The following is a 25,665-nucleotide window of genomic DNA, read 5'->3' on the forward strand; positions in this document are numbered from 1 at the left end:
GTTTTTTCGTTTTTTTTTTTTTTTGGTGTTAGGTCAAGTACAGGCAGGATCCAATAAAGAAAAAGTCACCAAGGGCAGATTTTTAAATCTTCATTCTTAAGAAAGTGGTACAGGTTGAGACCATGACAAAGCACAGGGAAACCTCTAAGAACTTCACTTGAAGTTGCTCTCTTACCAAGGACCAATAGCAGTCAAAGGTGGTTGGGAGAGGAGCCACATTAAAATGAGTAGGCAGACAGAGCTATGACCCCAGCTTCCACAATTAGTCCTCTAGGACGCTAGATGAATCAAGTTGCAATTTGAAAAAAAAACTGTCTGATCAAAAATGATATTTTTTAAGACTCTTTTGATGTTGACCATTTTTAAAGTCTTTATTGAATTTGTTACAATATTGTTTCTGTTTTGTTTTGCTGCTGCAAGGCATGTGGCATCTTAGCTCCTCGACCAACACCCCCTGCATTGGAAGGTGAAGTCTTCTCCATTGGAACCACTGGACCACCAGGCAAGTCCCAAGAATTATATTTGAAATATTTAATGATTGTTAAAGCACAGATGTGTTAAAGCACAACCAAATAGATGGCAGCCATAATTACTGATTGGCCAGGTAGGTAGGTAAGGCTGGGAGGTACTATCCCAGATCCACTCCTGACCATCTTAAAGACAGATTTCTAGGGTATACAAACAAACCATCAAGGAGCCTGTGGTAGCCATTACTGCTGTTCACTACATATTTCCAGTTCTCCTCTTGGGTCCATGGTCCGAGTGCATGACCACAACCCTTTGAAGTTAGCCACGGCCACGACACTTGCTTTGGCTATCAAAGCAACAAACACTTAACAAAAAGTGAGTGGTATTTGTCACTTCTATCCAGTAAATTTAGAGAACCAGCACTCAACTTGTCACATTTCCTATTCTTCACAGAAATGGCAATCAGCAATGCTTTAGATGGCAATAGCACTGAGAAGAAATGTGATCGATATACAAATGAGTGAGAAAAAGCCCTCTGCGTATTATGCTGCTGAGATTTTTTTGAAGGTTACTGCAGCATGATCTAGCCTATCCTGACTGATGCCAGGAAAACTCTGCCCACTAGTTTTGGGAATAATCAAAAGGTGATGGGGCCATTGCAAACACCCATTCAAGGACACGTGAACAGATTAAAACCAATGTGGAAACTCTAAGCACCTGCGGCATTAAACAACAGTAACAGAACATGCAAGAGGTAATATTTTGGAAACAAAGTTTTACTCTAGGAATCTAAACTTTAGGTAGCATTTGCTGTGAATACTTAAGAACACAAAAGTGATCTTGGACTTTGAGAAACAAGATATAAAAGATGAGTTGATAAGACAGCAGCTTTAAATGAAAGGGAAGCCGGCATTAAAAAAAAAAAAAAAAGGAAACAATCTTGATTCATTAAAAGGAGTAAAGAACGGAAATTACAGAAAATAAACTGGATGTAGTTTTTTAGCATACTAAGATGAGGGATCAATAAAAATGAAAAAGAGCAAGGGAAACTATTTAATCTAAACAACAGAGAGAAAATACTTGGAAGAGAAAATTAACAGAGCATCAAGGACCTATCGTATAATAACAAAAGATATAAAATGTAAGTTATCAGAGTATAAAAAGGAAAAAAGAAATAGTATAGGGTTAAAAAACATATTTGAAGAAATAATGGCTGAAATTCTCCCAATTCAGGGAAAACCATAAAACGAAAGATTCAAGAACCTGAATCCTTAAAAAGAATAACATCAAGGAAACACACACACAAAATACCATAATCAAACATCTGAAATCTAAGGACAAATAAACACTGCCTATAGGGGAACAGCAATTCAAATGGATAGTGGATTTCTCATCTTAAACCAAAGAGGCCAGAAAGAAGTAGCAGATATTTCAAGTGCTGAAATTAAAAAAAAAAAACAAAGAAACAAAAACCATTTGGTCCAGAACTCTATGCCCAGCACAAATACCCTTCAGGAATAAAGGGGAAATCCAGACATTCTCAGAGGAAGGAAGACTAAGATTTGTCACCAGAAGACCTACCTTTAAAGAAATGATAAAAGAAGTACTCTAAAAAGAAGGCAGGGCTTCTTTGGTGGTGCAGTGGATGAGTCCGCCTGCCAATGCAGGGAACACCGGTTTGATCCCTGGTCCAGGAACATCCTGTATTGGTGACATATCTCCTCTTTTCCTCTAGTGCCACCTGGGGAGCCCCTGGCGCAGGGCAATCCCAGGAACTAAGATTCTGCTCCCAGAATCAGCTTCAGCTGGAACAGAGCCAGGGCTGTGACCTCCCAGCGCAGGGCACACAGGGAGGTCTGGCCTCTGCACCAGCCTCCAGACAGGGGAGGGACCCTGCTCCATTCCGTTATTAACTATTCCTTCTGTCCTGCCTTCTTCCAAAGGGGGTGGAGGCAGAAAATCAAGGTCACCCACATTCCCCACAAGCCTCAGTCCCCCTGAGCGCGCTCACTATGGGCAGATGCGTGAGCAGACGCATCTTAGCAGCAGGAAGTTCCCCGACCTCTGTGGCCTCCCTCAGTCCCCTGACCTTGTCTCCAGCTGGATCTTGAGTTCTTGGTAACGCTACTTCAGCTGCTCCAACATGATCTCTGTTTCTATACTCGCTGGGGCGGAATCACCCATGAACGTGATGGTGCCTGAAAATAAGAGGACATGTCCATTGATGTTCTGCCCAGGACACCACAGGATCCGATCCAAACTCCAAGCCGACCCTGGGGGAAGCACAGCCTTCCGTGGGTCCTTTCTGCAAGAAGAGGGCGGCGCTGGTGCTGAGAGGCCACGGGGGCAAACCTCTTGATTCTGCTGTTTACAATTGATACAGCAGAGCCCTTTATCAGCTCATAACTGCTGAGTGCATATCTGTTGCAGGAACAAATGAAGGACTTGGGAACCTGAGTGCAGGACCTTCCATTTCCCTTATATTTACTGCAGACCTGTTGCACATCAGTTCCCCGTTCATTAGTATCTATCCTTAAACACAGTCACTGCAAAGTGTTCCTACTGTTCTGTGTACTCCACACACCCTAACAACACGCTACTTGCCGGGAGCCAGCTCACGAGATCCCACCCATGACAGGGTCACGAGGAGAAGGAGTGATCGAGCAAGGCTTCTCAGGCCTGTTGGATTCTCGGGAGGCTGCCTTAGCACTCACCTTAAAGATGATATCCGTCTGTCTGATGTTTGCTACAATAAACCCCTTCCTAGTTTCTGTGACTTAGACAAAAGGCCTTTTCCTGATTCTCTTCTAAAATAGATCAATCTGAAACCTCAATCGACAAGGCCCCTGAAAAACGGTTAGCACCCTGATAAAATTATCTAGGATATACAGTATACTAATCCAAATTCCTCTTGCTAGCATATTAGTTTGTTTGATAAATATACCTGTGCTTTTGGAGCTAATGTGCATGACTGCTCCTTAACAATAAACAGCATTGAGAGCCTAAACACACAAAAGCCCCAATAGGTACAGAACTCTTCGTAGGAAAAAAGGCTTATTAGAAAATATAAGAAATATTACTTTATAAAACTGTCACCTAGTCTATATTTACTATGTTTTTACTCTTAATGTATTTAGCCTATATAATGAAAATGTAATAGTTAGAGATCTATATAAATAGAAGTTTAGCTTTAATACAAATAATAAGACAATTGTTAATTCAGCTGGTGATTTTGCTAAGAACTGACGTTTGTGCTACATTGTTTCAGCTTGCTGTACCATGACTTTATGGGACCACATTCTTTTCTGTTAGGCTCAAGGCACAAGATAGATTACACAAAAACAGGTTTTACCTTGAAACTCTGAGTTTATAAATTCTTTCTTTGTCATAATCTGCTGTGCCTGTATTCTTTAAAAAATGTAACTCTGGTACTTTCTGTGCCTGATACAAAAGTGTTCTGGCTGATCAACCCTTATCAATAAAGGAGTCACAAGATGTTAGCAGGCCTCCAGGCCAGAAGATGATGTAAACAACTTTAAACTTTTTATAACCAAGAAACACAAACAGTGTCCTGGTTCCAATCAGGGTCAAAAACTGCTGACCCATTGATCTGATTTGGCATGACTCTACACTTTACATTTGTTTCTCTGTACAAACTAAAAATATAAAAGCTGCCTTGAAAGCAATAAAGTCAGAAGACACTTGGAAACACCGAGACTCGCTGTGTCTTCTCATTCGCATCGCCGACGCCGTCCACCCTGAGGGAACCCTGGACCAGCTGGAGCAGGACTCCAGCAGCTACTGATTTCTATGCCCAACTGACTGATGAAAACACTACCTAACCAGGCCAGGGACGAAATCTCAAGTTGCAGACAGACTTCTCTCCAGGAGAAGCTCTCAAGAACTCCTTTCTCCTCCAGCAGTCAGTAGTCTTGTGTCTTATTCTTCATCCAATCGCTGGTCCTCGAAAGTCGGTCATTCAGCTCAAATTCTCCTCTGTGCCAACTCCCACGCTTGGCTCTAAACAGTCTGCAACTCCAGAACCCTCTAGCCTACCAAGCTGTAGTGTTCCGCAGCATGAGTTCCCAGCCAACTTCACGCAAGCTTTCGGAAGTCACTGCTACTCCTGCTAAATCTGCAAACTGCCTGTTCTCCCTTTAAACCCACTAAGGCCTCACCTGATGAAAACAAGCAGCGGAAACAACACACTTCACCCGTTAGGTCTGTTACTTGCTCCTGTGTCATCTCTTTTGGATCCACCCTAATTCCTTTCAAGTCATACCAGTCAAACAAGAAGTATTTATCGAACACCTACCATGTGCCAAGCACTATTTGGTCCCTACAGACATAATAATCATTAACACAAATCCTTCTACTTCTGCATAACTAGGGTATGATCAGACTCACAGAGAATGTAAACACACAAATCATATCTAAAAACTAATGTGAAGATGATCTGACATCAATATCACATTTCTTAAACTGTTTTAAACTGTCAACTTACCAACTTACACATCAGGTAGGTTTGCTCGGGTAAAGCTTTCATCTCCTCCAGAACTTGCCTCAGTCCAACCTCCTGGAACATATAAAATTACGCTCATTAATTCCCCCACCAAGTTTGTAGCAATACTCTATGCTTATGTACCTTACGAAACACCAATAGTCCTTCCACACCTACTGAGATGGCTACAATGACAAGTGTTGGAGAGGATGGGGAGAAACTGGCACCCTCGGCCAGCGCAGGCGGGAATGTGAGACGGTGCGGCCCTAGAGAGCACAGCCTTGAGGGGCCACAACAGGTCACATTTCTAATTTCCATATTATCCGGAAATCCCTCTTCTAGGTATACACTCAAGAGAACCGAAAACCTATGTTCAGACAAAGTACGTCTCTTCAGTGGAATATTCCTCAGTCAAAAAAAGGTGCCAATAGACACGACAACGTGAACTTTGAAAACACTGCTTAGGGAAATAAGCCAGACGCAAAAGGACAAATACTGTATGATGCCACTTGTCTGAAATGTCTGGAATAGGCAAACTCACGAAAACAAAGTAGATTAGCGCCTACGAGGCTGAGGGGGTAGAAGAGTGGGCAGTTACTGCTTAAAAGCTATAGAGCTTATTTGGGGTTATGAAAAAGCTTTGGAAATAGGGGTGATGGTTGCACAACAATGCGAATATAATTAATGCCACTGAAGTGGACACAGAAGAATGGTTAGAAATGGCAACATTTAAGTTTTGCATCGTTTACCACAATTAAAAAAATAAAAAGGAATGAATTACTAACAAAATACACAATCAACACAGTCATTAAAGATAATCTTAAAGACATTGTACTGAGAAGTCAGACAGAAAGGAGTACACACTGTATGCTTCTAACTGGCCCTGTACAGAAAACTTTGCAATTGCTGGCATGCTGACTCCAGAAACACAATAAAAAAGACAAACATAATCTGGAGGGGAACGAAAATCCTTGGCTGCCTAAGGCTGCAGATGGGAGGTAGCCAGGGCCACAAAAGAGAAAGGGGAATCCTTGGCATAGCAGAAATCTTGGTTGGGTTGCTGGTTACAAGGATTGTATACAGTTGTCAAAACTCTATTAAAATGTGTATCGTGTTGTACATAAATTATACCTCAACAAAACTAATGACAAAAAACCAACAGTCTACAGAAGGAATAACACATGACAAAAGCATGTAAATTACTTATTATTTATTGGAAAAGGATCTTAAAAGATTACTATCAAAAAAAAAAAAAAAAACAACCAACCTATACACTGATAGGATAGAAAACAGAAAGGTCACAGGAGTTTTTCTGCTATCTACGTTGGCAAATTTCTAAAAAAATTTCCCTTGGAAGGATAAAAACATTTGAAGTATAAAATTCATAAATGCTACACAATGTCTGTCAACAAGCACCCCCTACACGTGAAACACTGTAAATAAACTATATTTCAACTAAAATTTTTACCAAAAAAAAAACCCCAATAATGCTATACCAATGACAACCAAAAAAAAAAAAAAACCCTCAAAACAAAATGATAAGCAACCCATCTACTGTGAGAGCCAAAACAAATGCATTAGCAAACAAAATGCTTTAGCACTCCAGGTATAAGTACAAAATTACACTATTTACTGCTACTTGGATGTAAGAAATGATTTCTAGTGAAAAATGAAAGCATGACTTCTACCTACTCTTTCATCAACTGGTTAAAAAGATATCATGGGAAAGTCTGATTGACTAGAATCCACTTAAATATTCCTTTTATCACAAACATTATTTTAAGGGACAGCTGAAACTCTTGCACGATTAGGAGATCAGCAGGTATACAAAAGACAAGTATGAAATAAACTTGTAAAGATACAACCAAGTTTTCAGATTTCAATTTTTATTTATTTTTTTCAGACTTTAATTTTAAAAGTTCACACTGGGAACTGTGCCATTTTGTGCTCCCACCTCCAGCTGTAAGCCCCTGGGAACTCAAGATAGTTTTCCTAAAGACTCAAACGATTATCAGTTCTGCAGATACAAAGCGCATCATTCCAATTTGCCAAACTCAGCACCTAACCATGCGAGATTCTGGAATGAAAAAGGCAGAGTCCCTGCTCTAAACCAGCTACCACCTGCCAGGGAGGAATGATTCTCGAAAACATGTGTGGGTCCAGGGTGAGAGGGGTCAATCAGATCAAGACCAATTCTTAGTCTAACCCAGCTCAGCTGTCCCAGTGGCCAGCCCCCAAAGCAGCCACGACTGTAAGAAAAGGTGCACCGATGCCCTCTAAGACCCAGAAAAGCCAGTGATTTTACACTTCGAAGTTCACCCCTGATTCCCCCCCTCCACCCTGCGGCTTCCCAAAGTGGGAAACCAACACTTTAATTCTGAGCGAAACAGACAGCTGGACTCACAGCCTGAAAAGCCAGCACCTGTGGGCAGTGTCTGCGCCTTTGGGCTCCTTTCTTCCCCTGTGACCTGGTCTTCCCACCCTAGTGGGGACATATTGGAAAGCCTCCACCCCTCTCAAATATCTGGCTTCAAACTCAGCATTCAAAAACTGAGATCATGGTATCCGGTCCCATCGCTTCATGGCAAATAGATGGGGAAAAAAGGAAAACAGTGGCAGACTTTGTTTCCTTGGGCTCCTAAATCATTGCGGATAGCGACTGCAGCCATGAAATTTAAAGACCCTGGCTCCTTGGAAGAAAAGCTATGACAAGCCTAGAGAGCGTTTTAAAAAGCAGAGATACCACTTTGCAGACAAAAGTCCCCATAGTCAGTCAAAGCTATGGTTTTTCCAGTAGTCATGTGGGGACATGAGAGTTGGACCGTAAAGAAGGCTGAGCACCGAAGAATTGATGCTTTTGAACTGTAGTGTTAGAGAAGACTCTTGAGAGTCCTTTGGACAGCAAGGAAATCAATCCAGTCAGTCCTAAAGGAAATCAACCCTGAATATTCCTTGGAAGCACCGATGCTGATGCTGAAGCTCCAATACTTTGGCCACCTGATGTAAAGACCTGACTCACTGGAAAAGACCCCAATGCTGGGAAAGATTGAGGATATGACGAAGGAGAAGGGGACTACAGAGGGTGAGATGGTTGGATGACATCACTGACCCAACGGACATGAATTTGAGCTACCTCAGGGAGACAGGGAAGGACGGGGATGCCTGGCGTCATGCCTCAGTACATGCTGGCCTGAAGACTGGGGCATGACATAGGGACCGAACAACAACCACCCCTCTGAGTTCTAGTCTCCAGTGAACCTCCCACTGTGGTCTCCTACCTTTTTAGATAAGGTAACTGCCTGAAGTTCCAAGAAGAACAGAGTGGAACTGAAGAAAACTGTTCAAGCTGAGGCTCCGCTTCCAAGAGCTGCAAGTTCAGACAAGCCCTTTAACTTCATCTGTAATTCCAGTGGCTCAGCTTCCCCATCTGCTAAATGGCCAAAGTGTCCGACTAAGTGCTCTTGAATGTTCAAAACAAAACTCACCTTACCCAAAGGCTCTTCCTGCTGACCCCCAGATGTTTACTCTGCTACCTGAGAGAAGCCTCCAGAGACGCGGTCTCTCCCCTCCCCCGCTACTCCTCTCACCTCCACCCCTGTCCTTGTACCTACAAGTCCTGTCGTCTCAGGACACGGTGTTCAGTGACCCCCGACCGGGCTGTTGACCACATCCATCTCTTCTGCTGTCTATTATAACCCACTCAGAACTAGTCTTTCTTCTATCAGATCCATTCCCCAAAGTGCTGCGTGCTGGTTTAGTCCCTAAATCGTGTTCGACTCTTGCAATCCCGTGGACTGTACACTGCCAGGCTCCTCTGTCCATGGGATTCTCCAGGCAGGAATACTGGAGTGGGTTGCCATTTCCTTCTCCAGAGGATCTTCCCAACCCAAGAATCGAACCCAGGTCTCCTGCATTGCAAGCAGATTCTTTACCGACTGAGCTATGAGGAAAGCCCCTTAATTAGTGAAGTGAAAGTCGCTCAATCTGACGCTTTGCCAAGTCTTACTCTTTGCGACAGTCCATATCAGAATAGTGAAGTGGGTAGCCTTTCTCTTCTCCAGGGGATCGGGATCTTCCCAATTCAGGGACTGAACTCAGGTCTCTCCCATTGCAGGCAGATTCTTTACCAGATGAGCCACAAGCGCTGCGACAGCTATCTAAACACAGAGTAATCCCACGCGCCTCTGAAATGCCTTGGGACTGAAGAGCGAGCCTCCCGCCCCAGAGCCCCCTTGCTGCCCGCCCTTTCCCGGCGGGGAGGGGCGGGTGTTCGCAAGGCCGGCTCCCGAGTGGAGCTACCCTCACCGCAGCCCTTAGGGCGCGGCCCTAACGGGTCTACCGGGCTACCCCGTCCCCACCTCCCCGGTGTAACTCATACCTGAGCTCCAGCAGCCCGTCTCCCGGTCTCTCGGCGCGTCACCGGAGCGAGACGCCCTCCGCGCAGCCCGCGCGCACAGCGGCTTCGAGGACGTGGGGCGGCGGGGGGCGCTCAGGAAGTGGCGGCGACCCCCGCGCGCGCGGGAAGCCACCGAAACCGACCTGCCCACAGCCACGGAGTGGAACCACAGGCACACACGCTATCCCGCTTGCAGTTGTGCAGCTCCAGAGCAGCGGCCCCGGGAGGCGCCCGCCCGCCCCGCCCCCCAGGCGCCGGCCTGTGCTCGCTGCTCACACGACCCCTGCGCGCTGCCGACCCCCACAGAGGCCCGCCCTAAGCTCTTCGCCCGGAGCGTGAGCGGTGTTCTGCGAGAAGGCCGTGGAGCCGGCTCGGGAGCTGCCCTGCACGGCCGAGGGAAGGCTGCCTGAGGCGGGCCGCCGTGAGGGCGGGGGCGGGCGGGCGCCTCCCGGGGCTGCTGCTCTGGAGCTGCACAACCGCGAGCGGGATGGCGTGTGTGCCTGTGTTTCCACTCCGTGGCTGTGGGCAGGTCGGTTTCGGTGGCTTCCCGCGCGCGGGGGTCGCCGCCACTTCCTGAGCGCCCCCCGCCGCCCCACGTCCTCGAAGCCGCTGTGCGCGCGGGCTGCGCGGAGGGCGTCTCGCTCCGGTGACGCGCCGAGAGACCGGGAGACGGGCTGCTGGAGCTCAGGTATGAGTTACACCGGGGAGGTGGGGACGGGGTAGCCCGGTAGACCCGTTAGGGCCGCGCCCTGAGGGCTGCGGTGAGTGTAGCCCCACCCCGGAGCCGGCCAGGCGAACACCCGCCCCTCCCCGCCGGGAAAGGGCGGGCAGCAAGGGGGCTCTGGGGCGGGAGGCTCGCTCTTCAGTCCCAAGGCATTTCAGAGGCGCGTGGGATTACTCTGTGTTTAGATAGCTGTCGCAGCGCTTGTGGCTCATCTGGTAAAGAATCTGCCTGCAATGGGAAAGACCTGAGTTCAATCCCTGGGTTGGGAAGATCCCCTGGAGAAGGGCATGACAACACACTCCAGTATTCTTGCCTGGAGAATCACACGGACAGAGGAGCCTGGCAGGTTACAGTTCATGGGGTGGCAAAACAATCAGACACGATTGCAGTGACTTAGCAGGATGGCCCGATGGCAGAATGAGTCTTCCAGGTGGATCTGATGCTCTAACACTTCTTAGCTCTTCTTTTTTTTTTAAGTTTTTTTTTTTTTTTTGGATGTGGACCATTTTAAAGTCTGTATTGATTTTTTTACAACATTCCTTCTGTTGTTTATGTTCTGGATTTTTGGCTGTGAGGCATGTGGGATCTTAGCTGGGGATCAAACCCACACCCCCTGCATTGAAGGCGAAGTCTGAACCACTGGAATGCCAGTGAAGCCCCTTCTTAGCTCTTCTTAGCCATGCACCGTATTTTGGGGGATCAGGGCTGTGCCCTGTTTCTTCCCATTACAGACTTCATAGTTTCTTGCACATGGAAAGGGCCTGATAGCCATGGGCAAATGAGGTGGAGGTGGGGGAAGTGAGGACTGCCATATGCAAAGTCAGCAGACCTCAGTCCACATCTTGGGTTTGTTATTAACGATGAGCATGAGAGCCAGTGTCCGTGGGGAAATGTGACATCACTGTGGCAGAGGGAAGGGAGTGACGAATTTTATTTCCAATGAGTCTCCTGGTTTAGAGGATCCTTAGTCATGGAATGAAAAGTCACCTTTCAATCCACTCCTGCCCTGAAACCCAATATTTCGTCTTCTTTCCACGTCTTGAGGCTGTGTCCCACTGTGACCCAGTGGCCCTGTGTTTCCACATTTGTCTGAACTACTCTCTGCGTCCATGTGCTTTTCCAGGAGCCAACTTCTTGCCTTGCTGCATTTTCCAGGGAACCTCCCGTGTTTCCTGGCTCCCAGTTGCCACCTTCACAATCGCACACACTAAAGTAAACACAGAAGATGGTATCAACTCCCATCAGCACCCTTCTCGGCCATCTGTTAAAAGTATCCCCCTCACCGGGACACTGTTTACAATCTGTGGCTTCACCTTGAATTTTGATACTCCCTGGGAGCTTTCCTGGGCTTCCCAGGTGGCTCAGTGGTAAAGAATCCACCTGCCAATGCAGAAGACACATCCTGCATGTGAAAGAGACCTGGGTTAGATCCCTGGGTGGAGAAGATCCATTGGAGAAGGAAATGGCAGCCCACTCCAGTATTCTTGCCTGAAAATCCCAAGGACAGAGCCTGGCGGGCTGCAATTCATGGGGTCACAAAAGGGTTGGACATGACTGAGCGACTCAGCACAGTACATAGTACAGTACAAAGGGAGCTTTCCCACTTCTTATTATCTTTCTGTTTTATGAATCTTCAACCTGGCACAGCCTTGATTCCACAGAAAGTGCTAGTTTCTTGTTGATTTTGAAGGAAAGCACCCTGTTAAGATAGCACAGGCTCATACACAAGAAGAGTTTCAGGGTTCTCAAACATGGTGGTGGTGTCAATTCCATTTTAAAACCGTGGTTTGGGCTGTTGACTTAAAGCTGAGTGAGCTGGGTCATTTTTAGTACTGATGCTTTCTGAGGTTCATATATATGTGTGTGTGTGTGTGTGTGTATCTGTCTCACTTTTCTTAGAGGAATATTCCAGGCAGATTCTGCAACGTAAATATATATATGTATTTATAAATTTTTAAATTTAAACATATATATAAACATATATAAATATAATATAGAAGCATATACATAGTATATTATAAAACATATATATAGTGTAAAACTCAGATATGGACATAATTTTAAAAGTTCAAAAATATAAATGCATAATTGGAATGTCTCCATAATTTCAATTATGATGTTGGCTGCTGTTTTTAGATTTTACTGTTTATCCATTATGACAGTCAACTATTTGTAAATAATTTTTCCCCTTTTAATCAGTTTTTGCTATTTACCAGATGTCCTTTGGCATCCATAAGATGATTATGCAATTCTTCTTCCTTGGTCTAATGAAGTAATACATTTTGTTAATAGGTTCTCTAATATTAAACCTCTATTACATCCCTGGGATAGACTCTCGTTGGTCATAAAGGATAAAAAAATTTATTTAAATATCGACTCCATTTTACTGTAGTTTTCAGCTCAGGGTTTTGTGTCTTAATTTTAAAGAGGTTTTTTTTTTTTGGTAACTATACTTCTTCACAGAGAAACATCTTTTCAACTTTTCAAATATTTTTTTAAAAAACTATGTTCATGATTTTAAAATGCAGATAGTACAGAAGAATACACAATGAAAAGTAGGAGTTCTCCCATCTCAAATATGCCCTAACTTTCCCCTTTATGAAAACAGCTCTTTTAATGAAAATTCCTAGATATTTTTATGCACACAAAAGTATATGTATAAATTCATTTAATACAAATGAGCTTATTCATGTTACATGTTATTATTTTTATTTGAAGATCTTTCTGTATTGCCAAAAATATGCTAAGAAGTGCATCATATTTCATCATTATTTTAATGTCTCATTGATGACCATTTAGATTGTCCATATTTCAATATTATAAATGGGACTACAGCACACAACTTCATATTTACTTCCCTGTGTATCTATGTATCTCACAGGCAACATTGTTAAATTGGAATTGCTAATTCTTTTTTACATCCTTTTTAGAAATGTATTATTTTCCATTATGATTTATCATAGGATATAGAATAGAGTTCCCTGTGTTGTACAGTAGGACCTTCCTGTTTATCCATACTATATATAATAGTTTGCATCTGCTAATCCCAGACTCTCAATCCGTCCCTCTCTCAACCCATCCACTCCTTGGCCACCATCTGTCTGTTCTGTGTGCCTGTGATTCTGTTTCTGTTTCATAGGTTCATTTGTGTCATATTTTAGATTCCACATATAAGTGATATCATATGATGTTAGTCCTTCTCTTTCTGACTTACTTCACTTAGTATGATCATCTCTAGTTTCCTCCTCATTGCTGCAAATGGCATGATTTCATTCTTTTTTATGAGCAGCTGGAATTGCTAATTCTTAATGTCATGATGGATATTCCCAAGTTACTCTTCAAAGCAGTGGCACCAACGTGCAGTGAGAAGTAACCAGTCCCTCTTTTTTTTTTTTTTAACAGCTATTCTTTTCATTTGTTTTATTTATTTATTTTTGGCTGTGCTGAGACTTCCTTGTTGCATATGGCCTTTCTCTAGATGTGGGGAGCAGGGGCTAATCTCTAGTTGGTGGCACGTGGGCTTAGGCTCAGTAGCTGTGGTGCATGGGCTTAATTGCTCTGGAACATGTGGGATCCTCCCAGACCAGGGATTGAACCCTTGTCCCCTGCAGTGGCAGGCAGACTCCCAACTCCTGGACCACCAGAGGAGTCCCAGAAGTGATTGGTTCTTGATGTGGCTGGCAAGTCTATGCATCATGTAGGGGTCTGATTTAGAGCTGGGACCTTCAGCTCCAGCCTCCACTGAGCAGGCACTTGGAAGGACCATCCTTAAGGGTCTTCTTGGCTCCTACACCTGTGAGTTCTCACTACCTTTGCTCTCCAGGAGACACTAAAGAGACTTTATTTCTGCCCATCTTCTGGGTAGAAATCTGTTCTCCCTCTGAGAGCTTTTAATTTCAACATTCCCTTCCACTACCTCTAACCAATTTGAAGCTATTTAACTTTTAGAAGGAAAAGCATTTCAGAAACTATTAAGGGACACCTGGTAACAAAATTTGCATCCGGTTCCCATGCAGTTGTGCTTTTGTTTTATTTAAATTTTATTTTTTTCTTTTTTGACCTTGTCACTTAGGATCTTAGTTCCCTGACCAGGGGTTGAACCCATGCCTCATGCAGAGGAAGTGCGAGTCTCTACCACTAGACCACCAGGGAAGCCCCTCCTAGTGCTTTTAATGAGCTCTAAGGAAAGGCCTACAAGCTGTCCTCCGTCAGAGATTCCTTTCCCACTCCCGGGACGACAGTGCCCCCTCCTTGCCTTCACTCTGCTCATTTCTGCCTGTCTTCCTATCTCTGTGAACAATTAGGAGGTTTCTGTTCTTGCTCATTTCACCCCACGTGAAACTGACATACTTTCTGTTCCCTCTTTCATCCCAGCTCTTCCCTACCTCCTATTGGTCCTGCTGTGAATCTCAACTCTTTCTAATCTCCCGAGCCCTAACCCCATGGGGGCCTCAGGGCCTGCATTGCCATCATAGAAATAATCGCAGCATGTTCATTTCATAGCCTTTGTGGAAGCATCACCTGAAAAATGTATGTCAAGTGGTGAATGGTGCCAGGTCCGTAGTTAGAGCTCAGGTCCATAGTTAGGAAGCTCTGAGAGGGCCTTCCTCTCCTGAAATTACTGTTATGATGTACAAATGACTTTTTATCATCTTTTTAGGGTCTCACAAAATGCATGGGGTTCAGGAAACTGAGACAGTAGGAGAGGCCATGTCTATCCACATAGTCATGTAACTTTCCTTTAAATATTAAATCTTTTCTCTCCTGTCAACTTTGGTCTTCAGATGAACTTTAACGAACACACTTGGGTCTAACTGAGATGCAATGTATGCATTTGTGTGTTGTTGTTGTTGCTTTTTAATTTTTCAGTACTGGAACTGATTCCTTAAAGGGGACTAAGTCACCTGTAAAGTCCAATCTCACACTGACACTCCTGAAAAGTTTGAACTGCTCCGTGAAATAACCTCAGTGTATCTGACACAGAGATGCCCTTCCATTTCCCTCTAGCTGCTGCTCACTGGGAGCTCGGTACACACTTGTACCTTCTCCAGTCCAACACCAAAGCCTCCTCCGTATTTGCCCTCTCTGAATTCTCCCCTGTGAATGTCTCCAAAGTTACTTTATTGCCTCTCAGCACTTAATTCAAACCTTTGGGCAGAATAGGATGTAACTGTCTCTCTTTTGACCTCAAACTGAAACCAGCTTGGCCTCTCTTATGAAGAATACTTGCATGTGATTTACATAGAATGGCCTATCTAGTGTCAAGAATTTTTCATGACAGTGTAATTCAAACCTCTTTTCCCCCTTTTTGCTTTGATTTTTCCCTCTTATTATTTTGATGGTGCCCATACCAGCAGGTTTGGCTTCTCTTAGAAGTTCCTGGAAAAATGGATTTCTTTTTTTGTTTTTTGGGGGGTTTTTTTGGCTGTGCCTGGAAACTTGTGGGGTCTCAGTTCCCTGATGAGGGACTGAACTCAAGCCCCGGCAGTGAAAGTGCCAAGTCCTAACCTTTGGACCATCAGGGAATTCCCCCAGAATGGATCTCAAGAGATGTCTTGAACCACATGAGTGTGTCCTTAAGATCTAACTCGTGTGCATTGAATCTTTCCCTGTGCCAGGTGGTATACCAGGAGTCCTTACCCAGAATTTCCCATCTTCCTTACATCAGCACCACAAAATGGACATTTTAATGCCTTTTCTCTCCTTTATAGATGAGGAGACTATGGGAGAAATATGTTTGGAGTGACAAGAGAGGGGTGGTTATGCTGACTTCATCCGAAATGCAAACCTCTCCACAGCCAAGCAGACATGATTGTGGGGCTCGTGAGTTATCAAGGATGTCACCCGTGTCCCAGCCAGACTCAAGGGCATGTCAGCCTCCCTTCCTCATACTGTCAGCCTCGGGAAGGGCCCTTTCTCTCTTCCCCTAAACCCTGCTGTTCTCTTTTGTGCATAGAAACTACACAAAAGGTCTTTTGTAATCGAGACACTTCTTTCCTTCTTATGGAAGGACCTCAAACCAGTTTGAGAGCTCGATGATGTGGAAATAAAAAAGGCAGTACCAGCTGGAAGTAGGGTTGGACTGAGGTTCCAGAATCAGGAGAGCATGAAGAGGGCACCAAAGGAAAAGTCATGTTGTGAAAAGACCACCTGGTATGTTAGCGTAGTGGGAATTTTCAAAGGGTTGAACATGTGGTTCAGAGTTTCTGGTGAAAGCCACAGTTCAGGTGAGTGGAAAGCCCCAAGGATGTGGATACTAGGTTGACCATTATGCAGTTTTTAAATTTTGTTTATCTCATCTGATTTTTTAAAAGACAAATTATTGAACTATAGTTGATACATTATTGTCGTTGATGTTTAGTTGCTAAATCGTGTCCAACTCTATTGTGACACCGTGGACTGTAGCTCACTAGACTCTTCTGTCCATGGGATTCTCCAGGCAAGAATACTGAAGTGAGTTGCTGTTTCCTTCTCCAGGGGATCTTCTCGACCCAGGGATCAAATCTGCATCTCTTGCATTGGCAGGCTGATTCTTTACCACTGAGCTACCTGGGAAGCCCATAGCTGGTTTATAGTGTTGTGTTAATTTCTACTGTAGAGTGAAGTGACTCAGTTATTGCCAAGAGGTGGGGGTAGGGGAGGGATGAACTGAGACTTTAGTATCAGCAAATTCAAACTAGTATATATAGGATGAATAAACAACAAGGTCTTATTCTGTAGCACAAGGAACTATAGTCAAGAGCCTGTGATAAAACATAAAGGAATAGAATATGAAAAAGAATATATATGTATAATTGACCATTGTGAATTTTCTCAGAACACCTGGAGAGTTGGGGCTCCGTTGTGAGTCGTGGAATCTTGCCCCTGTGAGCAGCCTTTTAAGCCTTCAGTTCTGCTGCTTGTGAAAAGTTGGCTGTATGCGGGAAAGTCAGCTATGGCTTCTTCTCTGTCAGTTGCTTCACTGACTCTTGGTATGGACAAGACTGACCACCAGATCCATCTCTCCTTGTAGCGGACCCCCAGAGAGACAGAGATGGTAAGAGCATGGCCACAGAGCCCCCAAAGTTGGAGTCCCATGATGTCACTTTCCTACCATGTGACCCTAAAACATTTGCTCATGAGTTTTGAGCTCATTTCCCCTTTTGCCCAAATGAGGGTAACATCTATCCAAATCCTGTGAGGATGAAAGCTAGCACTCTGGATGGCCATCATCTTGACAAATGTCAACTGTAGGTTAATATGGAAGATGAAATGCCAGGGGAAACTGGGCAAACACAGGGAGGTGACTTGTTTAAAGGACACAGGAGGAGGTCCAGATACTTAGGAAGCAGGGAGAGAGGTCAGCACTTCTCACGTCCAGATAGAGCTGTTTCTCATTTACTTCTTTTAAGAAATATATTTGTTTATTGTTCTGAGCTGGTCTTAATTGCAGCACACAGGATCTTCAGTCTTTTTTGCGACATGCATATCTTTAGTTGCAGCATGCATGATTGAACCCTGGCCCCCTTCATTGGGAGCACAGAGTCTTAGCCGCTGGACCACTGGGGAAGTCCCTCACTTACTCCTGAATGGCCTCAGCAGAGGGGATGCAGTTGAGGAGTATGAAGAGAGTGAGGAGGGAACGTGTCCACTGCCCACCCCCATGCCCACCTCCAGCCTGCCTAGGTGTCTAAAGCTGCAGCAGTCCTACACTCAGGCTCATCAGGATGGAGCCAGGCATCACGTCCTCTGACCCACCTTGTGGTTCAGAGCCCTGCACAGAAGAGAGACCAGCAAAGTGCCCTCAGGCCGGATCATGGCCCTCATTGATGTGACTGGGATTTCTAGGCCTGTGCCAGATGCTTTCCTGAACCAGAGGTGGCAAAGAGTAAGGCAGTGACCCACCTCCCTGGGATGTCATTGCGCAGACCCGGGGCTCCCTGTAGGGCCCTTCATGAGGGATGTGGGGGTCTGTCCCCAAGGGGCACATGCTCAGAGTCCATGCCATCACCATCTCCTTGTTGTCACTGGGTCTCTCCTCTCACCGCATGGCTGGTCACCTCCTAGTGCCCTCACTCATCAGGCATTTGATGGGCATCCACTGCGAGGTCAGCATCATGCCAGGCACTGGGATCCAGAGCTGAATGAGACAGACAGAGTGCCTGCCCTCGTGAAAGTAAAAACACAGCGTGACTCCATGTGACAACTGTCATAATGGGGGCTGTCATAACTGGGGGACTTGCAAGAGCTCTGAGAGCACATAAAAGGCCACCAAACCCAGACTTAGAGGATTTGGAGAACATTTCAAAGGAAAGGAAAGACAAATTTGGAACCTGGAGATTTTTCTTCTTTGTTTATTTGATGTTTCACCTTCACTCATTTCAGCAGGTAATTATCAGACGGTCCTTTCTGGTAGAAATATCATGGGAGCTGCATGCATCATTTGCAATTTTCTAGGGCTTCCCAGATGACACAGTGGTAAAGAATCCACCTGCCCACAGGAGATGCAGGAGACACCAGTTTGATCCCTGAGTCAGGAAGATCCCCTGGAGTAGGAATTGGCAACCCACATCAGTATTCTTGCCTGGAAAATCCCATGGACAGAGGAGCCTGACAGTCTACAGTCCACGGAGTCACAAAGAGTCAGACATGACTAAGCAACTGAACACACACACACAATAAATTCCAATGGGAAACTGACTACCATTAAGCAAAATTAAAATCACAAGTGAAATTCATTTTAGTAGAGTTTTAGTTAATTTAATATACTTAGCTAAGATACTTGAATGTGCAATAAATGTAAAAATATTGACAGTTTATGCTTCATTGTGCTAATTCTTTGAAAAGGAAGTATGTATTTTATATTCACAGCACATTTCAATGTAGACTCAGTGCATTTCAGTGCTCAATAGTACAGCAAGTGGCTTGGGTGTTGCGTGGCGCTGGAGTGGTAGGTCCCAGGCCCTGGATGAGGTGCTCACGGTACAGTGGCGTGTCCCTGTCCTAGCTGAGCACAGTCTGGTTGTGGGCAGCTGTTAGCTGGGCAGGGACAAAAGAACATCATCCTTGTTAGAGAATCAACACACGAGAAAGTCCAGAGGTGAGAGACAAGGTGACCTTTGGAATTCAATAATACAGTCTCAGGGAGAAAGGAGAGGCCAAAGTAAACAGTGAAAGAGGCTGCAGAGGTAACTGGAAGCCAGTAAGGAAGGTCCTTGAGTCTGACTAACCCCTAACCCTAACCCTAACTAAAAATTTCAACTTGATCTCAAAGCCAGTAGGGAGTGCAGAAGAGTTTGCAAAGATGGGAGACTTCCTCAGATTTGAACTTAGGAAAGATGATGGGGAATGGACTGGAGTGGGTTGATCAGGGTCATGGAGGTCATTTGGGAGGTTGCCACAGAAATGTGGTCTGAGATATGAGGACACAGATGCACACTTGTAAGGCATCACGGAAGAGAGTTTAGCACAGTCTCTTTACAAAGTTGTGATCAAGGTAAAGGAAATCAACAGTGGCCAGCATAGCGCTCTGTCATCAGTGATGATGGAAAGTCATAGCCACTGTGTGTAGGTCTGAGGCTCCGAGAGGAGCAGTGGTTCTCAGAACTCACTTTCCCAGTAAGCAGGAGTCAGGGGTCCAGGATGGGGAGCACGTGTGGACCCATGGCTGATTCATGTCAATGTATGGCAAAAACTACTGCAATATTGTAAAGTAAAAAAAAAAAAATTGAAAAAAAAAAAAGGAGTCAGCTAACAAGCCTTATGGGCTTGGGTGTTGTGGGCTTGTGACAGTATAGCCTGGAAGGGAGGAAACTGAGGAAGCAGGGCTTGCGACCTCTCTCCTCCTCTGACCACCTGCCAGGGACTGATTAAAAGCTCCTAGAATGCAGAAGGCCGGGGAAATAGTTTATGAGGTTCACAGAGACAATCTTCTGGTGCTCAGAGCAGAGTGGAGGAAAGTGGAGAGCGTGTTTGTAGTGACAGATGAAAATTGACCAGCACAAAGTGCCTCCAGGACATCCGGGAGAGACGTGCAGTGAGCTGTTGCCTTTGTGTGTCTGGAGCTCAGAGAGATCGTCTGGGTTAAAGTGAGCAGTCAATGGTTTACAGTAGAAATGCAATCCATCACAGTAGATTGCAATCCATCATCTCCTAGGAAGAGCATGTAATGTAAGGATAGAGCCCTGAGGACCTCCAATATCCACCATGGACCGTCTCTCCTGATTGGGCCCCCACTGCCCCCTTGGAGGATGACTAGGAGCTGCTGGCATGTTGATCTGCTAATTATTTTAAAAAGGCTCTTTTATGTTATGAATCATACTGCTTGCAAGTCATTGACTTCATAAAAGTGGCCAGTCAGTGATTATTTTAATGCTTTTGCAGTACCGTTTACAGACTTCCCTTCCTTATGACTTCCGAAAATGCCTAATCACCACTCCTGGGGCCAACTCGCTTCCTGCTAATGATGTTTACTTGCTGCTGAGTCAGTCTTTTGTTTTTTTCCTAAGATTCCATCGCCTAGTTTTCCGCTTCAGGCTGGCAGGTAAGCAGGCAGGTCATGTTTCTTCAGTTGCTGGAACTCCCTGAGAGAAAATGGAGATGGAAAACACAAATTGGGGGAACGAAACCCTTACGGGAAATGAATATGTTAGAGAAGAAGTGGAGAAGACAGAGAAAGAATGAAATGGAAGGAGAGAGAAGAGCAGCTGAAAAACGTGTCAAGTGAGCAGGATGCTGGAGCCTCAGTGGAAATAAGTAGAGACAGGAAAGCCCTGTAAGGAAAATGGCCTTTGGAGGTGGGGATTCAGGGTTTGCCAGGCAAAAAGCTGAGCCTTTGGGTGCACATCAGACTGGGGGCCCCGGTGTGGCTGCCGTGTTTGAATTGTAGGTCAGGAAACTACATGGAAAGCAGGGTCCGGTCACCTGGGAATGGAAATGACCATACTGAGGAGCTCAGGGCTCAGGCTAGAATTCCCAGTGAGGCGGTAGTGATGGAACAGAAACCGGGACCTGGAGCCTGAGAAAAGGCTGACTGATGACGCTCACTGGCGCTGAAAGGTGAGATCAAGGGTGGGGCTGTTGCCTGCTGCTCACGCCCTCACTTGTACCAGTCCGCCCTGGGCACACTGGTGTAAGTTTCCAGCCCATCTCTGCACAATTGAGGGCAGTGTCCTAGAAGCCTTGTTGGGGAGGAAGGAATTTGCCTCTACACTTCTAGGATCTTCTGACTGGCCTAAGAGTGAAATTGACATGGAACAGCTTAACAGGAGACACTAAAACAAAGGTGAATAACATGAGTATATGGGAGAGACCCAGGCAAACTGGAGTAAGTCACCCCAGTGGCTCAAATTCTCACTTTAAATGCCATCTTCCGCTAAAGACATAAGAGAATGTAATGGACAAAGAAGAGGTGGTACATGTATACAATGGAATATTACTCAGCAATAAAAAAGAACGAAGTTGGGTCATTTATAGAAACACAGATGAACCTAGAGTATGTCATTCAGAGTGAAGTAAGAGAGAGAAAAGCCAATATTGATATTAATGCATATATGTGGAATCTAGGAAAATGGTACAGATGAACCTATTTCTAGGGTAGAATAGAGATGCAGATTAGAGAGTAGACAAGTGAACACAGAAGGGGAAGGGGTGGGATGGATTGGGAGGTTAGGATTGACTTACATGGACTACCATGCGTAAAACAGATAGCTAGTGGGAAGCTGCTGTATCGCACAGGGAGCTGAGCTCAGTTCTGTGATGACCTAGAGAGATGAGGTGGGGAGGGTGAGAGGGAGGCTTAAGAGGAGGGGATATATGTATGCATACAGCTGATTCACTTGGTTATACAGACGAAACTAGCACAATGTTGTAAAGCAACTATACCCCAATTAAGAAAAAAGAAGGGTATTGAGAGTGGGGTTTGGGACTTCAAAGGGGAGGGGGGAAAGGCACATGGAGATGGAAAAGCAAATGTTTGAAAAATAACTGTTTTCTGTCCAAACAGAAGAGCTGTTTGGATCAGCAGAGACAACTGGATGCAGCGGGGGTTGTGATCTCTAGGGATGGCCAAGTCTGCCCACCACACCCTGCCCGTATGCTCTCCAGACATCTCTGGTGGTGGCTTTATTCCCAGGATGAAGCTTCTATCTAGATTCTTTTAGGCAATTAGGGGGAACATAACAAGAAACATTTTTTAAGTCTTCTGTTTCTTAAAAATAATCAGCCTGCATTCATCTTCATGCCACAAAGACACAATGTGGGGTGACGGGTTTGGTTCCTTCATAGCCTCTTCTCGTTAGCTAATGTAAACACTCTGTTGTCTTCAGACCATCAATTCTAAAACAGGGTCATTAGAGCCCAGATCAGTACAAGTGAGTTGTTCAGGACTCAGCAGGTAGCGACTACCTAAGCCTGGGGGAGCCTTGAAAGAGGCGGAGGATTTTGATTGGCCAGGGTAGAAGGGTGACAGGTGGAAGGGACAGCATATGGAGAAAGCACAGTGGTGTGTGTGTGGATCTTGATCAGGAAAATCAGTGTTCATAATAAACAGGATTTTATGTCACCTATTCTAGAAGTTAAACTCTCAAAAAACCAGTAAAGCTTTAATGTAGTCCTTCAGTCATTTAGTAATCAAAGACAGTGGTCCCTCTCTATTCATAGGAGGTTAATTTCAGGACAATCAAAAACATCAAAATATGCATATGCTCAGGTCTGTTATATAAAATGCTATAGTATTTGCATATAACATCCTGTATACTTGAAATCATCTCTAGATTACTTATAATAGCTAATACAGTGTACATGCCATGTTAATACTTGCTGTGCATGCATGCTAAGCAGCTTAAGTCATGTCTGACTCTTAGCAACCCTATGGACTGTAGCCTACCAGGCTCCTCTGTCCATGTGATTCTCCAGGCAAGAATATTGAAGTGGGTTGCCATGCCCTCCTCAAGGGAATTGAAATACTTGCTGGCACCTGACAAGTTAAAGTTTTGCTTTTTAGAACTTAGTCAGTTCAGTCGCTCAGTTGTGTCCAACTCTTTGTGACCCCATGGACTGCAGCACACCAGGCTTCCCTGTCCATCACCACCTCCCGGAGCTTGTGCAAACTCATGTCCATCAGGTCGATGATGCCATCCAACCATCTCATCCTCTGTCGTCCCCTTCTCTTCCTGCCCTCAATCTTTCCCAGCATCATCAGAGTCTTTTCCAGTGAGTTAGTTCTTTACATCAGCCGGCCAAAGTATTGGAGTTTCAGCATCCATCCTTCCAGTGAATATTCAGGACTGATTTCCTTTGGATTGACTGGTTTGATCTCCTTGCAGTGCAAGGGACTCTCAAGAGTCTTCTCCAACACCACAGTTCAAAAGCATCAATACTTTGGTGCTCAACTTTCTTTGTGGTCCAACTCTCACATCCATACATGACTACTGGAAAAACCATAGCTTGAACTACATGGACCTTTGTTGGCAAAGTAATGTCTCTGCTTCTTAATATGCTGTCTAGGTTGGTCACAGCTTTCCTTCCCAGGAGCAAGCGCCTTTTAATTTCATGGCTGAAGTCACCATCTGCAGTGATTTTGGAGCCCCCCAAAATAAAGTCTGTCACTGTTTCCATTGTTTCACCATCTGTTTGCCATGAAGTGATGGGACCAGATGCCATGACCTTTGTTTTTTGAAAGTTGAGTTCTAAGCCAATTTTTTCACTCTCCTCTTTCACTTTCATCGAGAGGCTCTTTAGTTCTTCTTCGCTTTCTGCCATAAGGGTGGTGTCTTCTGCATATCTGAGGTTATTGGTATTTCTCCCGGCAATCTTGATTCCAGCTGTGCTTCATCCAGCCTGGCATTTCACATGATGTACCCTGCATGTAAGTTAAATAAGCAGGGTGACAATATGCAGCTTGATGTACTCTCTTCCCAATTTGGAACTAGTCTGTTGCTCCATGTCCAGTTCTAACTGTTGCTTCCTGACCTGCATACAGGTTTCTCAAGAAGCAGGTCAGGTGATCTGGTATTCCCATCTCTTGAATTTTCCACAGTTTATTGTGACCCACACAGTCAAAGGCTTTGGCATAATCAATAAAGCAGAAGTAGATGTTTTTCTGGAACTCTCTTGCTTTTTTGATGATCCAATGGATGTTGGCAATTTGATCTCTGGTTCCTCTGCCTTTTCTAAATCCAGCTTGAACATCTGGAAGTTCATGGTTCACATACTGTTGAAGCCTCGCTTGGAGAATTTTGAACATTACTTTGCTAGTGTGTGAGATGAGTGCAATTATGCAGTAGTTTGAATATTCTTTGGCATTGCCCTTCTTTGGGATTGGGGTGAAAAACTGACCTTTTCTTTCTAGTCCTGTGGCCACTGTCAAGTCTTCTAAATTTGCTGGCATATTGAGTGCAGCACCTTAACGACATCATCTTTTAGGATTTGAAATAGCTCAACTGGAATTCCATCACCTCCACTAGCTTTGTTCGTAGTGATGCTTTCTAAGGCCCACTTGACTTCACATTCCAGGATGTCTGGCTCTAGGTGAGTGATCACACCATCGTGATTATCTGGGTCATGAAAATCTTTTTTGTACAGTTCTTCTGTGTATTCTTGCCACCTCTTCTTAATATCTTCTGCTTCTGTTAGGTCCATACCATTTCTGTCCTTTATGGAGCCCATCTTTGCATGAATTGTTCCCTTGGTATCTCTAATTTTCTTGAAGAGATCTCTGGTCTTTCCCATTCTATTGTTTTCCTCTGTTCCTTTGCATTGATCACTGAGGAAGGCTTTCTTATCTCTCCTTGCTAGTCGTTGGAACTCTGCATTCAGATGGGTATATCTTTCCTTTTCTCCTTTGCCTTTCATTTCTCTTCTTTCTCAGCTATTTTTAAGGCCTCCTCAGACAACCAGTTTGCCTTTTTGCATTTCTTTTTCTCAGGGATGGTCTTGATCACTGCCTCCTGTACGATGTTACAAGCCTCTGTCCATAGTTCTTCAGGCACTCTGTCTATCATATCTAATCCCTTGAATCTATGTGTCACTTCTACCGTATAGTCGTAAGGGATTTGATTTAGGTCATACCTGAATGGTCTAGTGGTTTTCCCTACTTTCTTTAGTTTAAGCCTGTGTTTTTCAATAAGGAGTTCATGATCTGACCTACAGTCAGCTCCCAGTCTTGTTTTTTGCTGTCTGTATAGAGTTTCTCCACCTTTGGCTGCAAAGACTATAATCAATCTTATTTCAGTATTGACCACCTGGTGATGTCCGTGTTCAGAGTCTTCTCTTGTGTTGTTGGAAGAGGGTGTTTGCTATGACCAGTGCGTTCTCTTGGCAAAACTGTTAGCCTTTGCTCTGCTTCATTTTGTACTCCAAAGCCAAATTTGCCTGTTACTCCAGGTATCTCTTGAGTTCCTATTTTTGCATTCCAGTCCCCTGTAATGAGAAGGAAAATGGAACTTAGTGGATTTTTTAAAAATATTCTTTATTTACAGTCAGTTGAATTGGTGGATATGGAACCCATGGATGTGGATGGCCAACTCTGCCACATGCTTTTCCAAATACATGTTGTCAGCATCTCTCTTGGTCAGCTTTCTTGACTTTACTGTGTCA

The 25,665-nt window shown here is 44.6% G+C and overlaps 1 protein-coding gene and 1 long non-coding RNA gene across 4 annotated transcripts in view; one reads left to right on the forward strand and one right to left on the reverse strand.

Annotated features, from left to right (window-relative positions):
- On the reverse strand, nucleotides 1-9,404 carry LOC145531820 (uncharacterized). 2 transcript variants are annotated; one of them, XR_014072781.1, is made up of 5 exons: nucleotides 9,348-9,404; nucleotides 8,976-9,126; nucleotides 8,248-8,399; nucleotides 4,973-5,044; nucleotides 1-2,666 (listed from the first exon to the last, which is right to left on the reverse strand). It is a non-coding gene; the product is annotated as an uncharacterized LOC145531820 (long non-coding RNA). The 2 variants fall into 2 exon arrangements; XR_014072780.1 differs by lacking the exon at nucleotides 9,348-9,404 and having other exon boundaries at nucleotides 8,976-9,283.
- A 198-nt stretch (nucleotides 9,405-9,602) lies between these two features.
- The window catches only part of LOC145531810 (ankyrin repeat domain-containing protein 26-like), a 278,301-nt gene continuing 262,238 nt past the window's right edge, over nucleotides 9,603-25,665 (forward strand). For both annotated transcript variants that reach the window (XM_081555327.1, XM_081555328.1), the window contains exon 1: nucleotides 9,603-10,053. The gene's annotated coding sequence lies outside the window, so the exon portion shown is untranslated. The remainder of the gene's footprint in view (nucleotides 10,054-25,665) is intronic.

The sequence above is a fragment of the Giraffa tippelskirchi genome, chromosome 13, assembly GCF_054371585.1.
Source record: "Giraffa tippelskirchi isolate mGirTip1 chromosome 13, T2T-mGirTip1v1.2.pri, whole genome shotgun sequence".
NCBI classification, from domain to species: domain Eukaryota; kingdom Metazoa; phylum Chordata; class Mammalia; order Artiodactyla; family Giraffidae; genus Giraffa; species Giraffa tippelskirchi.